General features: G+C 36.1%; 1 long non-coding RNA gene across 1 annotated transcript; it reads right to left on the bottom strand.

Moving 5' to 3' along the window:
• Positions 1-2740: 2740 nt before the first annotated feature.
• On the bottom strand, positions 2741-11265 carry LOC113081047 (uncharacterized). The gene is made up of 3 exons (XR_003282078.1): positions 11209-11265; positions 10011-10162; positions 2741-3342 (listed from the first exon to the last, which is right to left on the bottom strand). It is a non-coding gene; the product is annotated as an uncharacterized LOC113081047 (long non-coding RNA).
• Between the last annotated feature and the right edge of the window lie 4785 nt (positions 11266-16050).

Raw genomic sequence — 16050 nt, 5'->3', positions numbered from 1 at the left:
TTTAAAGTTCTTTTCACATGTTCCTTTTTAATCAAAGGGGGAAAAAAAAAACACAACAAAGAAAACTAAATAATCCCAACGAGTGTTTGTGTATGGGTGTATGCGTGTGCAATGAGAGTATGTGTGTGTGTGTGTGTGTGTGTGTGTGTGTGTGTGTGGTGGCTGTGGGAAGTCCGTGTAGCGGCCGCTAATCCCGGGCCGGGGACAGAGTACGTGAGGTTAACAAATGATGGACAACATCACTAGTACCTGAGGCAGGCGAACGAACCAGTCTGGATTGTGTATCCCCAGGCAGGCGACCGAACCATGTAGTAGAGCTCAATTTCTCCGACACTTCGGCGATCGCACCCAGTCAGCGCATGCACAGATTCCAGCACAAAACAGCAACGACCTTCAGGTAGCGTGCGTCCCATTCCAATACAACCTACGTGTGTTTTGTTTTTACTTCCCTCTCCCTCACTTCCGTTTCTAAACTCGCTTTTATATTAAATTTCCTTCATTGATTTCCGCCCATTAGAAAAAGTGAAAAGCTGGCATGGATTTCTTCCAAATCGCCACAGTATTACTCATGCATTTGACTGCTAGGTTTTTATAATAAGTTGCTGAAACAAGCTGCAACACATTTAAACACAACATTAGTCTACTTTTCTTGCTAGGATATCAAAAACATTTAAAATTAAAACTCACCACTGTCAGATACAGTCGACTCTCCTGCTTTTTGCATTTAAATCTTTATTACACGCAATCCATTGGGTCTTAAATAACTTCGTTTTTCTCCCTATATAAAAATGCATATGTTGCCTTGTTTCTCTAAAATTGCTCTTTTTCTTGTTATAAATCTGGCCAAAACCCATGTGTTGAGTGTGAAACACTGTAGGGTTTAATTAGTATACATATATTGTGAAATGACTGCATTTACGTGTCCAATCCATGTTCAGTTTTAGCGCGAACAATGCGCTGTCACTTTAATGCAGCGCGTGCAGCACAGCAAAAATAGACTCTACGTAAACGATCGCTGCACTGCTGCAGACGCACTGCTCCTGGAACGCATTGACGGGCCGCAACCGAGTGCAGTGTGAACGCTGGAACCTGTTAACATGGGTGCGTAAAAAAATACTCAAAGCATACGCATCGCAGACGAAGTATGTGTGAAACAGGCGTAACGCGGATTTGCCAGTTTAGATACGGATCTGTCTCGGAGTCACCTGCTGTCTGGGGAAGCACAACAATTGTATTTAATTCCTATTTATTGTTTTTATTCTAGGTGAGCTCATTGGAGTGCAGTATCTGTTCCAACATAGAGAGGCGTTTCCTGCACCTCCACTCAGGGAAGTGTGGGAACAGATGACTATATTTTAATGCACTTTATGTCTTTTGAGTGTCTTAGAAGATCAAAGCGCCTTGAGGTTCAGTAATTCTTACATGTCTATAAAAAGGTATAAATGCTCGTTTTCACTCAATATCCTGTTAATCTTGAGTACCTATAGAGTAGTACTGCATCCTTCATAACTCCAAAAAGTCTTTAGTTTTATTATATTCATAAGAGAAAGATAGTCTGTACCGATTTTTCCCGGAAAAACATGACAGGCTGGAGGCGTGACGTGTGGGCGGAGCTAAAGAATCACGAGCGCCAGTAGGCTTTTGCGTTGAGCGCGTCTGGAAGCTGTGAGACTGTGAGGACAAAACCAACCAAAACAAACCATGGCTAACAGTCAGATTCAGCATATATTTATGATCCAGAATCAGATCCAGAGGCTGAAATTGAACAAGAGCATCAGCAATGACATCTCTATGTGGTATGTACTGAAACTGTATATATTTGCTTAGCGGTTTTGGAAAATGACAAGGTTCCACTTTGTCGTCTTTTTTTTTTTTAAGCTGTACATGTGGAAAGTGCCGTTTGATGACAACATCGCATGTTGTTTACTTGATGTGCTTACGCGCCGATAGCTAAGTTAACACAGAGATATTTGAAGCAGTTTTACTCACCACCTGTGGGTCCAACACACGATCGTGACCCTTTTTCGTTGAGACTGCATTATCTTTAAGAAATAAACGATGTGCAAATCCGGCGTCAAACTGGGCCTTGTTTGTAAAACAAGCATCTTCGAAATGCAGGGAACAAACACAAACACTTGCACAACTCCGTTGATGCTCTGTAAAAATAAACTCCATCCACTGGTCCCTTAATGCTGTTTCTCTTTTGGTAATCTGTGCAGGGTTGTCTTGCCCTGGCAACCAAAAACACACTTCTTTTGTGACATTTCGGTCTCTCGCTCTGATCAGTGGATGTCTCGTCTCTGCTCTGCTATATGGGAGCGCGCGCTCTTCCGGGAGACGTGCCCTTAGGACCCATATAAGTAAATTCCGCTCCATCTAACATCACACAGAGCCATACTCGAAAAAAACTTTCCGAAACTTGTGACAAACCGGAAGGAGTATTTTTGGAACAGAAATACTCCTTCAAACGTACAACTTAATTTTTGAAACTTTGTCCATGTTTAGCATGGGAATCCAACTCTTTAACAGTGTAAAAAACTCAGTATGCATGAAATAGCATTTCACCCCCCCTCTTTAATAAAAATTAACAGTATTACAAAACTTGTCTTTAGCTGAATTCAAACCTTGCTATTGGTGGGCACCTACAGTAGGAAACAGTGTAATACAAATGCACGATTTTCCCTCATGAAGAAACCGGAAATTTATGTTAAGGATCCCTTTTTTTTAGTGAAACTCATTGCAGTTGGCAGGTAAAAGCCTTTATCTGGTGTGATGTCTCATGTGGTCTCTAAGGATTCCTCTTCAGGTGAAACATTTTCCACACTGTTGGCAGATAAATGGCTTCTCTCCGGTGTGAATCCTTATGTGGGATTTAAGGTTTCCAGCTTGCCTAAAACTCTTTCCACACGGAGGGCATGTGTAGGGCTTCTCTCCTGTGTGAATTCTCATGTGGTTATTAAAGTTTCCTTTTTGTTTGAAACTTTTTCCACACTGTTGACATGTAAAATGGCTCTTTCTTGTGTGATTTGCCATGTGGAATTTAAACTTTTCAAGTAGATCAAAACTTTTTCCACATTGTTGGCATGTAAAAGGGCTCTCTAACAGTGTGAATTCTCATGTGGACTCTTAGGTTTCCATGTCGACTGAAACTCTTTCCACACTGAAAGCAGGTTAAATTATTTTTAGTCCCGGTCTTCTGAGCCCTGTTTTGTGAGCAAGTTTTTTCAGTCTGTAAGCAACTAAAAGATTTTACTCCAGTTATGATGTCACAGTGTTTATCATACTGTTCTTTCTCTTCCATTTCAATCAGTACTTCACACTCCTCTTTCAGTGCCATCACATCTAAGGTGGAAAAAAAAGACATGCATGTTAATCCCAGTTTGATGTCACAAAGAAACGGACATCAAAATATTTAGTCACAAAACTAACAACCTGTATTCTAGATCCTAAATTTAAGAGGTGCCAAACTCAGTTCTTGGAGCGTGAATAAGCCTTTCTACATCAGGCCTAGAAAGAAAGGGGATAAAAGTAATAATACAAGTAAATAAAAGTAAAAATAATCTGGAGATTAACAATGCAATGCAATGGTAACCCAGACCATATTTGGATATGGATAATCTGCCCAAGAGGCAGCGAATAGATACTGAACAAAGTAGGACACCGGAAGGACACCCTGTCATATAGGCACAGTATGAGATTTGCTAGTACCCAGATTTGGGAATTTTGAGAGACAGGACTTAAACTAAAATTTTTTTTTTTTTTTCCATTTTATGTCGATGTCACATCTTGCAGACAATTGCTACTCAAAAGCTTTGTGTGCTTGTGACTCTTTAGCTCAGTCTATAGCATGCCTAATGGAGCTAGACCTTTTTTTTTTTTATAAAACTAAAGAATCTTTGGAGGTAAGAAGGATGCAATACTACTCTATAGGTTCTCCAGATCAAAAGTGACACACACACACAACATGAATACACACCCGGAGCAGTGGGCAGCCATTTTTTTGCTGCAGTGCTCAGGGAGCAGTTTGGGATTCGGTGCGTCATGATTGATTAATTCAAGGATCCATTAAATTGATCAAAAAGACAGTAAAGTGCTTTTGTTTTACAGTAAATATTTTGACAGTAAGTGTAATGTATTTTTTGCTTTCAAATAAAATTTGTATTCATGTTTATCACATCTGAATGCTAGTTTATGTAATGATTGGAATTTTGACAGCTGCACTACAGAAAGCCGAGTAAACACTGAACTCAAGAGCTGTTGCTATGGTGTAAAATGGCAGGTAAGTCTACTACACCAGCTGTGAACGATGCGATATGGCATGTCAAAGTACATAGAACCCATTGTAAGTTCTGTAATTAAATGCGTTCTCACAATAAACGGATGCTGCATTCCATTTCTGATGCACTCCACGTGCTTGCACTACCAACAGCTGGACAAATAGATTTGGAAAGTTACCTTTGATACATCCAGAGTAGAGACGATGTTACGATGCTGCAGACCACATTCTTTGGCAAGTTTGACTACAAAAGGCAAGGGAGGCTTTAGGCTGGACTTAATTATTTGGCTATTTCACCTTGGTGATTCCCCAAGAGCTTTGAATATTACAAGAAACATTGCTGAATTGACTGCAATGGATCTGCAACCACTCTCTGTGTTCAAAGATGAGCGTTTTAGGATTTTTTTCAGGACACCTGATCCAAATTACAGGATTCCAAATAGGAAAGTTTAAATAGAAGGGAAAATATGCAATGTACAAACCCGATTCCAAAAATGTTGGGACACTGTACAAATTGTGAGTAAAAAAGTAATGGAATAATTTACAAATCTCATAAACTTATATTTATTTAAATGTTGGGACACTGTACAAATTGTGAGTAAAAAAGTAATGGAATAATTAACAAATCTCATAAACTTAGATTTTATTCACAATAGAATAAAGATAACATATCAAATGTTAAAAGTGAGACATTTTGAGATGTCATGCCAAATATTGGCTCATTTTGGATTTCAGGAGAACTACTATATACATTCCCAAAAAGGTGGGACAAGTATCATAAGAGGCCGGAAAAGTTCAATGTACTTATAAGGAACAGCTGGAGGACCAGTTTGCAACTTATTAGATCAATTGGCAACATGATTGGGTATAAAAAAGAGCCTCTCAGGGCGGCAATATCTCTCAGAAGTCAAGATGGGCAGCCGATCACCAATCCCCCCAATGCTGCGGTGAAAAATAGTGGAGCAATATCAGAAAGGAGTTTCTCATAAAAACTTAATCTACAGTGCATAATATCATCCAATTCAGAGAATCTGGAACAATCTCTGTGTGTAAGGGTCAAGGCCGGAAAACCATACTGGATGCCCGTGATCTTAGACTGCACTGCATCACATACAGGGATGCTACTGTAATGGAAAATCACAACATTGGCTCAGGAATACTTCCAGAAAACATTGTTGGTGCCATTTGTCGTTGCCGGCTAAAACTCTTTAGGTCAAAAAAGAAGCCATATCTAAACATTATCCAGAAACGCAGGTGTATTCTCTGAGCCAAGGCTCATTAAAATGGACTGTGGCAAAGTGGAAAACTGTTCTGTGGTCAGACGAATCAAAAAAAGAAGTTATTTTTGGAATATCGGGACACCATGTCATCCGGACTAAAGGGGACAAGGACAACCCAAGTTGTTATCAGCGCTCGGTACAGAAGCCTGCATCTCTGATGGTATGGGTGCGTGTGGCAATATGGATGCTGCTGTGCACAAAGCAGGTTGGGCACATTATCCGTGTTTTGCACACACCCTAAATTTGGTAGTAAATTCTATTAAAGTTCTCCTTGACATTCAGCAGAGATGCAATGCTATTGTAGCTTTCTTTCACCACAGAACAGGAGTAGCAGAAAGGCTCAAAGTTCAGAAAAAAACTCCAGAAAAGTCTCCAGAACACAAACTGATAAAATCAGTTGACAAGGTGGAATTCTGTGTTCTACATGATGGAGAGACTATTTGAGCAGAAGGAACTTGTTTCCACAGTCCTCTGTCTTCTTGGAAAGACATCATGCTTAAGTGAGGAAGACTATTCAACGACCAGTCAATGTTCATAAGTGCAGGGCTGCTTCGTTTACAGCAGAAACCAAGGAAATGCTTTAAGCCCCACCTGCTGGCAGAGAGTGAATCTGCGTCTTATTCAGCTCATACACTGTTATATGCAGATATTTTTTATGTATAGTTTCACTAAACAGAAGTCAAAACATTCTGTTTTTGCTTTAAAAATTCTAAATTTGTCGTTTAGCAGAGGCTTTTATCCAAAGCGACTTACAAATGAGGATAATAGAAGTAATCAAAACCAACAAAAGAGCAAAAATAAGCAAGAGCTGTATTAGTATATTATTATAGTTATATTTCAATTTCACAAAGAAATGTACAGCACTTTGTCCAAGCAATGATAAAAGGACACATTTAATTCATAACTTCTTAAATATTCTTATTATTTAATTTTGAATTGAACTGAACTGTGAAATCAAAATCATGAATCGAATTGTGAGTTGAGTGAATCGTTACATTCCTAAAATGAACCAGACCTCAGTTCAGTGTTGGCTCCTGAATCAAGCTCGGTACAAGCTCTGCCTCATTAATGGCTACTGCATCTTCCTCAAGCTCCCATGCAGGGGCAGCTGCGAAAGTTGGGATATGGACAGAGTTTGACTCTCAAGTCCTTCCATCCCAGCTGTAACCTAAAAATGGCACTGATGCTTTAATTGAAATTCAGCGGTCCTTAGAAAATAAATCAATTTAATGGGATCAAGACCCACTACTTTGATGGGAAAAGAATTAACCAATGTTCCCATCTCTTAGCAAGCTTGCCAAGAAACACCTGGGACTCCTTGCATTATCTGTAACCGCAGAATTTTCTTTTTGCAGGCAGGAAAGTTAATAAGTCAGAGAAGAAGTGCCTCCTAGGTCTTAGCAGAGTGTCAAAGTTTTAAAGGGGGCTGCAGGGATATTTCCTTGGACATAGGAGGGCTTTGGGGGTGATATGTCTAATGAAAGAGATACATTTTGTTTTATTTTAAAACACTGAACAAATCTGACAAGAAAGTAAAAACAAAATACAAAAACAGAAAGAAAAAAAAATTGTTCTCCAGTAATTTGTTTTGGCACTTTGTTTATTAAAAATGTATTTGAAAAGTATATTTGTTTTAAATGTATTTGTTTAATTAACGGTCACCATCCTGTATATGGGACACCTACGTTTACTTCAATATATTACAATTAAATCCTAAACTAATCATGAAAAACTGTATATCGTTGGAAAGGTCTAAAGGCGGTCGCACACCGGACGAGACGCGCCGCGTCGCGTCGCGCCACATGTAGGACAACTCCAGGTATCGCACACTGGACGCGCACATTCTATATGCGTGAGCTCAATTTCGCAGCAAGATGGGAGAGTTTTAACTTCATCTATTATTTTAATTTTAAATATATGATTTTAATTGATAAAAGCTGAGTTTTTAACGTTAATTAATGAAAAGAATCTGTGTTATAATAAGTCTGTTATTGTTTTGTTGTATCTGTTGTCTAGGCAACTGTGCTGCTGAAAACGTAACCAAACACTTTGTAATGTTTTATTTGAATGAAACAAGTATGCTGTACTTTAATTTCAGTTTCAGTTTATAACATCTGGGTTTTTTAATATAAAACTATGCGGATGGCGCTCTGTGGCGCGGCAGAAATTTGAACAGCGTTCTGAGTCGTAGCTGGGCGCCGCGGACAGACGCCGAATGGCGCCGCCGGTGTGTGTACTCACATAGAGAATAATGTGTTCGAATGTTAAATACGTGGCGCGACGCGACGCGGCGCTGCGCTTCTCGTCCGGTGTGCGACCCCCTTTAGACTCCAAAATAGATATTTGACCGCTCTTTGTTGTTAAAAAAAATATGGAGGAAAAGTAAGATTAAGTTAGGACAAGAGTGCTCCTCAAAACATATACACCATAACAGGAGTTCTGACCTTTGTCACAAAAACTCTTCACTTCCTTTTTCCATATGATATGTTTTAGTAATCATTAAAATTATATTTAATTTGAAAGTTTAAAACCTCCAAATTCATCCTGTGAAAACTATTTTGAAATCAGACACTACTTTACCATGGAAATTGTACTTTAAATTCCTTTAGCAGGCTCTTCCCCCATATCGTTGGAAAGGTCTGAGTCTCATGATTTTAAATTTGGTGGATATTTTGTCATAGACATAATATTGAGAGAGAAATGTATACATCTGTGACAGAAAAGTGCACCAAAAAAAATTAAATGACGTTTGAATGGCACCCGATGGCTGTTTGTGGTATAACGTCTAAACAAAATTGCATATGAATAATTCTTTTTTATATCAACTTCAAATTTGCAACAACTTATATAGAAATGTGGCTTTAATTTTATAGAAAATTTTGGTTATAACATTTTATAAAATACTTATTTTATATAAATATAATAAAAATAGTACAGTACATTTTCTTTACAGTAAAGTTAAACTTCTTTAACTTTTTTATCCTCAAATTTTTTTATTTATTATTTCACTTCTGCAATAATCTGCAGAATGTCTTTAAAAAGAGACTAATCTTTGGTCTGTATTCAAAAGCGTTTATGGATTGTAACAATTTAAGTTTGAATAGTGTACTTTCACGTTTATGTTTAAAAAACGGGGGAGGGGGGCTGTGGGCAAGTAAGAGAAGTGGTGCTGAAAGAAAAATTATTAATACTGTTTCTGAACAAAACAGGCTGAAGGACAGGATCATGTATTTTTTTAAACATTCATTGTTCTCCAGTTATTAATTTTTTTTCTTTTTTTTGCAATTTCTCTTCATTACAGAATTATTATTAGAGAATACAATGCTGAATAAAGTTGTAGTTTTTGCTATTTTTGGACCAAAATGTATTGTCGATGCTTCAAAATATTCTAACTGACCCTCTGATGTCACATGGACTACTTTGATGATGATCTTCTTACATTTCCAGACATGGACAGTAGACCGTACACACAACTGTGTTCCGAAGATAAATGGAGGTCTTACTGGTTTGAAACGACATGAGGGTGAGTTATTAATGACATAATTTTCATTTTTGGGTGAACCAACCCTTTAAGTATTTAAAATCTTTCCTGGGTTTTAACCTACAAATTTAATTCTGTTTTAGCGCCTCATGAATCATGACACTGCTGTCCCCTACAGGAAAGTACATGTAGGTCCAAATGCATGCTTTTAAAAATATCAGTATCAAATGCATGCTTTTAAAAGTATCAGTATCAATTTCGGTGATACTGGTCCTGTTTTTACTTACTATCAGATTGATACAAATTTTTGCAGTAACACCAAACTCTCAAAATCTCAAAAGGCTAGTGGGCAATGCTGATATCGTCACATTTTGAAAAGTTCAGTAAAAACTGGTACTGACATCTACTAGTTGAGACAGAACAAGTCTACTAGGTGGTACTGTGCATGTGTTGAACTATTCTATGCTCACCCGCAGTTGAATATACTTTAAAAGCTGTTAAAAGTGATGCCTTGAGGTGACCTGCTCCATGACAACTAAAACTTTAGGTAAAAACACTTAAAATCCTTCAAAAAAATATTGTTATTTATAATTATAAATAACTTTTTCTGACATCAAATGTCTATAGAGGGGCACTTCCAGGACTCAAAATGTTAGCTTGAGGTGCTCTTTGGATGGGATAATCATAATATAGAACAAATAGGAAACTCCAAGGCACTCTCTTTAAAGAAAAATTTATTTAAAGCCTTTATTTTATGGCTTGGTCTTCATAAACCTTTAAAACCTCAAGACGAAGGCTTGTATGCCGAAACGTGTCGGAGTTTTTAAAAGGTTTATGATGACCAAGCCATAAAATAAAGGCTTTTTAATTTTTATTTAAAGAGAGTGCCTTGGAGTTTCCTATTTGTTCTAAACTATTTCTGACATTTTAATAATCATCAATTGAAAGTTTAGCTTTGAGAATGAAAACCAACCTGTTTGTTCCTCAGTATCTTCTTGTTTGATTCTGAATGTTTCTTCAATCTTCACGTCTTCACTCTCCTCTTTAATAAACTCCATCTTTATAATGTGTCACGTGGATCTCATCTGCTTAACCAGGTATTTTTCTGAGTTTGGATACTTTGTCCTGTTTAAAGTTACAGTAGGGAACTTTTGACGCTCTAGCGGTTAATAAACAGAACTGCTTGCGTCTTGCAGAAGAACATCGTAGCCGGAACTACTTCTCTCTGTTTATGTCTATGAAGAATCACAAAGGTACTGGGTTACTCCGCCGCGGTACCCCCGAAGCAATCTAAAATAGTCCGAATATAAACACTTATTATAGGTGTACCCTAGTGATTAAGCACAAGCTAAAAACACGGTTTGGAAAATGGATTCATGGTGTACTCGCTTATTATGTTCATTTTTCTACATTTTGAACACAAACAAAGTTACGGACCGCAGCTCTGATTGGTTGTTTTTTACCGGGAGCGATGGAGTTTCTGCAAATGGCAATAGGAGCACTGGGTGGAGCCAGAGGAGCTTGATTTTTTCACAGATTATCTGTCTTATATTCTACTGTCAGGACATAATGACAGGTTTAACAAATATGTAAAAAATATTTTTTTACAAAAGTTCCCTACAGCACCTTTAAGATCAGAACAATTCACAGAAAGAAAAACAAATCCAAGCTAAATCTCTTTTTCAACCAGCCCTAGTTTAGTAGTGAGCGTGATAGTTAATGGACTTAAATGACCAGATTAAACAAAAAACATTGTTAGAAAAACAAATTCTTAAAAGAACACAGGTTATACAGACTTATTTCACAACGGTTTTGAGCAGCAGGTGTCATCACTGTGCGACGATTCGAATCAGTGAATCATTTTGCAAAGTATTTGATTCAGTGTCTTCAGAGAGTTTCGAAAAGATCCATTAGTCTCGTCACTTGCCAGTGACCGAAATCGTGTTTCTAATAAACTGATTTACGATCTAACGTTAGGGAGTAAAATCAGACGCACCTTTTCTGATCTTGCGCTTCACTCACATAAAATAACTTTAATTTAATTTATATTAGATAAAGCATTACAATGTTACAATTCATATTAAATAGATAATTTATAATGCTTGTAAAAATGTAACATGCACGGACGAATTGCATTGATTTAAACACGTTACATGTTTACAAACACAAACCTTTCATCAGCCGAATCACGTCAGATGCAGGAGCTCGGCATAGTCTTAAGACGTCACGTCGTCAGAGCAAAATAAAAGTCTCGTTTACACGCTGTTTCTAAACATTTTCATGCCTATGGAATAGTGTGACGTCATCACCATCAGAGGGACCGTCTACAAATGAGATGATACCAAAAAATTTTTTTTTTTAAATTACATGATACTGCTATGGAAAGTTGCTAAAGATTCTTTTCAGCTGAAAAGCGCTGTTTGGTTTTATTTAAAACATTACAGAGCATGTTATGATAAATGTATTATTTATATATTTCATAAACAATCTGTGCTTCAAGTGTAAAATATTTAGCTATTACTGTGTTCATTACTGTGGTTTCTTCAATGACACATGATTAAGTTCAATAGCTTTCATAAGGCTTGATGGACTGTCCTAGAACATGGTGGAAAATCATAATTTGGCCCTAATAAACATACTGTAACTCCTTATTTTGCAATAATTTACTTTATATGGTCAATAACTACTCATAACCTGTTGCATTGGTTTCCTAAATGATAAATTATTCAGTTCAATGGCTTTTAAAAGTCTCTCGAGAGTTATAGAGCATGGTGGATTATGTTTATTTTAACCTGAAGAACATACTGCAACTCTTCAGTGGGCCATTATTTGCTTTATATGTTCAATTAAAACTATGTGTTACAATTGTTTTCATCACTGACACATACACAGTTCAGTAGCTCTGAAATAAACAGACTAATTATTCTGGGACAAACTGTAAAATGTTTAACTAAATTGAAAGAACATACTACTATGCATTACTGTACGAGTTATTGCTTTATATGGTCAATTTATGCTCCCAATGTGTTGCATTGATTCCTTCATTGACACCGTACACAGTTTAATAGGTCTGGAAAAAATAGATCAAGTCATTCAATGAAGATGGTAAAGTCTTTATTTAGTCTCAAAGACCATGCTAAAAACCATTATTGTACATGTTTTTGCTTTATATGTTCTATATCTATTACTGACATTTTGTATGGGTTTCTCCATTGACACATGATTCACTTCAGTAGCTTTAGAAAGAAGGGTTGGAGTCCTCCAGAACAAGTTAGAATTTTTTTTTATTTCACCCTAAAGAGCAGACTACTCTTCAATGTACGCATGTTTGCCTTTTATGTTCCAGTGGTACTAGCCATGTGTTGTAGTAGTTTTTTTCTCAATCACACATCATCCACAACAACAGGTTTTTAAAGGAGTGTCTGACTGCTCTCAAACAAGTTGGAAATCCTTATAATGAGTTTACAAAACAAACTGTGATCCAGGTTTTCTTGTCTTTTCATCTCTGTTTTTGTAGTTTTGTGTCATACAGAGTTGTGTTCATTATAATGATGTATACAACACTGTTGTCAGGTGTTGAATTAACAAAGATATATTATTCTGTTTTATGTTTATGTTGTTTTCTGTATTCATCTAACATTAAACTCACTCAATAATCCATGCTCACTGATTAATATTTACAGTCTCGCAGAATTGCCACTGTCCATGGTTCTGAATTTTTCATGTTATTGAAAAATTTGTTTTATAGATTTTGTAATTTGATAAAATGCATAAGATTGGGGTAATATAATCATATTTTCTTGACCTGGTAAGGACTCTAGCTGCTGCATTTTGGACTACCTGTTGCTTGTTTATTGAAAATGCTGGACAATCACCTAGAAGTGAGTTACAAAAGTCCATTCTGGAGGTCATAAATGCATGAACTAGCTTTTCTGCATCAGAAACAGATAACATGTTTTGTAGCTTGGCAATGTTTCTAAGATGGAAGAATGCAGTTTTTGTAACATTGGAAATATGATTTTCAAAAGACAAATTGCTGTCTAATATAACACCCAGATTTCTGACTGTAGAGGAAGTAACAGTACATCCGTCTAGTTGCAAATTGTAATCTACTAGATTCTGTGTACTGTTTTTTTGGTCCAATAATTAATATCTCTCTCTTATCTGAATTGAATAGGAGAAAATGATTGGTCATCCAATCTTTTACATTTTTAACACACTCTGTTAGCTCAGATAATTTAGAAGTTTCATCTGGTCTCATTGAGATATATAGCTGAGTATTATCAGCATAACAGTGGAAACTAATCCTGTATTTTCTAATAATATTACCAAGGGGCAACATGTATATTGAAAATAGAAGGGGACCTAGGACGGATCCTTGTGGCACTCCATATTTTACTGGTTATAAATGAGATGACTCTCCATTTAAATAAACAAAATGGTATCTAAACCATCTTAGAGCCTGCCCTTGAATACCTGTATAGTTTTGTAATCTATCTAGGAGTATATCATGATCTATGGTGTTGAATACAGCACTAAGATCAGGTAAAAATAGCAATGAGATGCAGCCTTGATCTGACGCAAGGAGAAGGTCATTTGTAATTTTAACAAGTGCAGTTTCTGTGCTATGGTGGGGCCTAAAACCTGACTGAAATTCTTCATACAGATAAAAAATAAATTGCAGGAAAGAGCACAATTGAGCAGACACAACTTTTTCTAAAATTATAGACGTAAATGGAAGATTCGAAATGGACCTATAATTTGCCAGTACACTATGATCTAGTTTTGGTTTCTTAGTAAGAGGCTTAATAACCGCCAGCTTGAATGGTTTTGGGATGTGACCTATAGATAACATTGAGTTAATAATATTGAGAGGCGGTTCTTCGGCTACAGGTAACAACTCTTTCAGTAATTTAGTGGGTACAGGATCTAATGAACATGTTGTTGGTTTAGATGCAGTGGTAAGTTTATTTATCAAGCATTTGAGCATTCTAGGGATGGCAGCTATTTCAGAGTCAATATATGGCTGCATTGGCTAAGTTTAGATTTTTGTCCAGAGTTGTTGTTTTTTTAATGCAATACATGCATAAGTAACATAACAGTGTAGCCTAGCAGGGATAAAATAATTTTTTTCTCAGAAAGTTCTAGTGACATTTTGTTTTGGTTTCTTCAGTGACACATTAACCAATTCAACAGCTTTTAGAATTCTTCACAGAAGAAATATTTTATTCAGATTCTCAATTTCTACTAGCAGTGTGCTCTGTATATTTTTTTTTAGTGCATATCCAGTTCAATAGCTTTTTATAGTATAGTTTTCCTGAAGTGCTCTAAACAAATAGGACTTTACAGAACAAACCACAGAACATGATTTCTTGTTTAAAAAAAAGTTTTTAAGTGTAATAAAGACTTGGGATCAATTCAATAACAGTGCTCTCTAGGTGTTGAATAAACAAACTGGATATTATCTGTTACATCCTGTAATGTATTTTCTTTTTTTTTCTTTTTTTAGCATTGAAGTTTCAAAATGTCATAATCTATTTGCACTGACTGATGTTTTCATTCTTAAGGAACTGTCCATTGTACCGAACCCATTATATTATTAAAGAGACTTTACATCAAACCGGACAGAACATGACATTAAACAGGATATGTACATTGGGATAAATATAACAAGAGCTTTTGGTAGAGACGCATTCTGAACCAACTTAAAGTTGAGACCAGTCATGACAGTTTGTATCATATATGACTGACATTTTATATAAATTGCTGGTTGGCTTTTTAAATTATGTTAAAGTTTCATTGAACATAAGTTTCAAACTGGATTTAACAAGATAATACCTTTAAATAGGCCTGACTTTCTATCTAACAATACACATTCATTCACAATTATTCACTCACATTATTTTTTTTGTAACTTGCACTGTTTTAAGCAGGCCATGGTAATGTGGATACGCAGCTGATTGATTTGGGCCACAAAATCATGCTAGCACATTTAATTTATCTAAACATTTAACAGTTTGTCCCAGAATAATTAGTCTGTTTAATCTAGACATATTGAACATATAGAGTAATGTCACAATAAAGAAACCAATGCAACAGATTGGGAGAAGTAATTGACCATATAAAGCAAATAATACACTGAAAACTTGTAGTGTGTTATTTAATGTAAAATGAATATTTTACAATGTGTAATGGTTAAGTCAGTGTCTTTCTTCAAAAGCTAGAATAAAAAAAAATACATAGAAAAAAATGTTAGAAATTGAACATATAGAGCATATAATTGCACATTACAGACTTGTAGTGTGTTCTTTAGGATCAAATAAATATTTAGCAACTTGTTTTGTAGTGGAGTGACCCTCCTTTCCAAAGTTATTGAACTGGAATGAAGAACCCCATAGAATACAGTAATGGTAGAAACTGAACACATGGAGCAAATAATTGTACATTAAAGACTTGTATTGTGTTCTTTAGGATCAAATAAATATTTAGCAACTTGTTTTGGAGCGGTGTGACCCTCCTTTCGAAAGTTTTTGAATTGGATAATGTGTCATTGAAGAAAACCATAAAACACACTGATGGTAAAAAATAATTGAATATACTGTATATGTGAGGTGCAGATGTTTAAGTAACCATCTTGAAAAATGTTTTGCCACAAATTTTTTAACTGTTAACCCAAATAAACGTTTTCTGAGTACCTGTCAGTAATCTGATGGATTCAGTACCATGGACAGGGATATTTCTGTAGGACTGTAAACATCATTGTGCAAGTTTAATGTTAAACTTAACTAATAAACTAACGTATAACTTTTTAGACGGTCCCTATCTTGTTTGCCACACTACATTGGACATTCAGTGGAAGTTCGCCAATAAGTATGCCATTAAAACAATACTTAGCCATTTTGATCGATTGTGAAAAATGTTTTAGGTTGAGAAATCATGTCACTGAATAGAATTGGCAAAAAATTACTTTATTGCACATTAAATTAGAAAGTTATTGTACGCGGAAGTCCGAA

Source organism: Carassius auratus, unplaced genomic scaffold (assembly GCF_003368295.1).
Source record: "Carassius auratus strain Wakin unplaced genomic scaffold, ASM336829v1 scaf_tig00032943, whole genome shotgun sequence".
Taxonomy (NCBI): Eukaryota; Metazoa; Chordata; class Actinopteri; order Cypriniformes; family Cyprinidae; genus Carassius; species Carassius auratus.
This window is presented reverse-complemented; position numbering and strand designations above follow the sequence as displayed.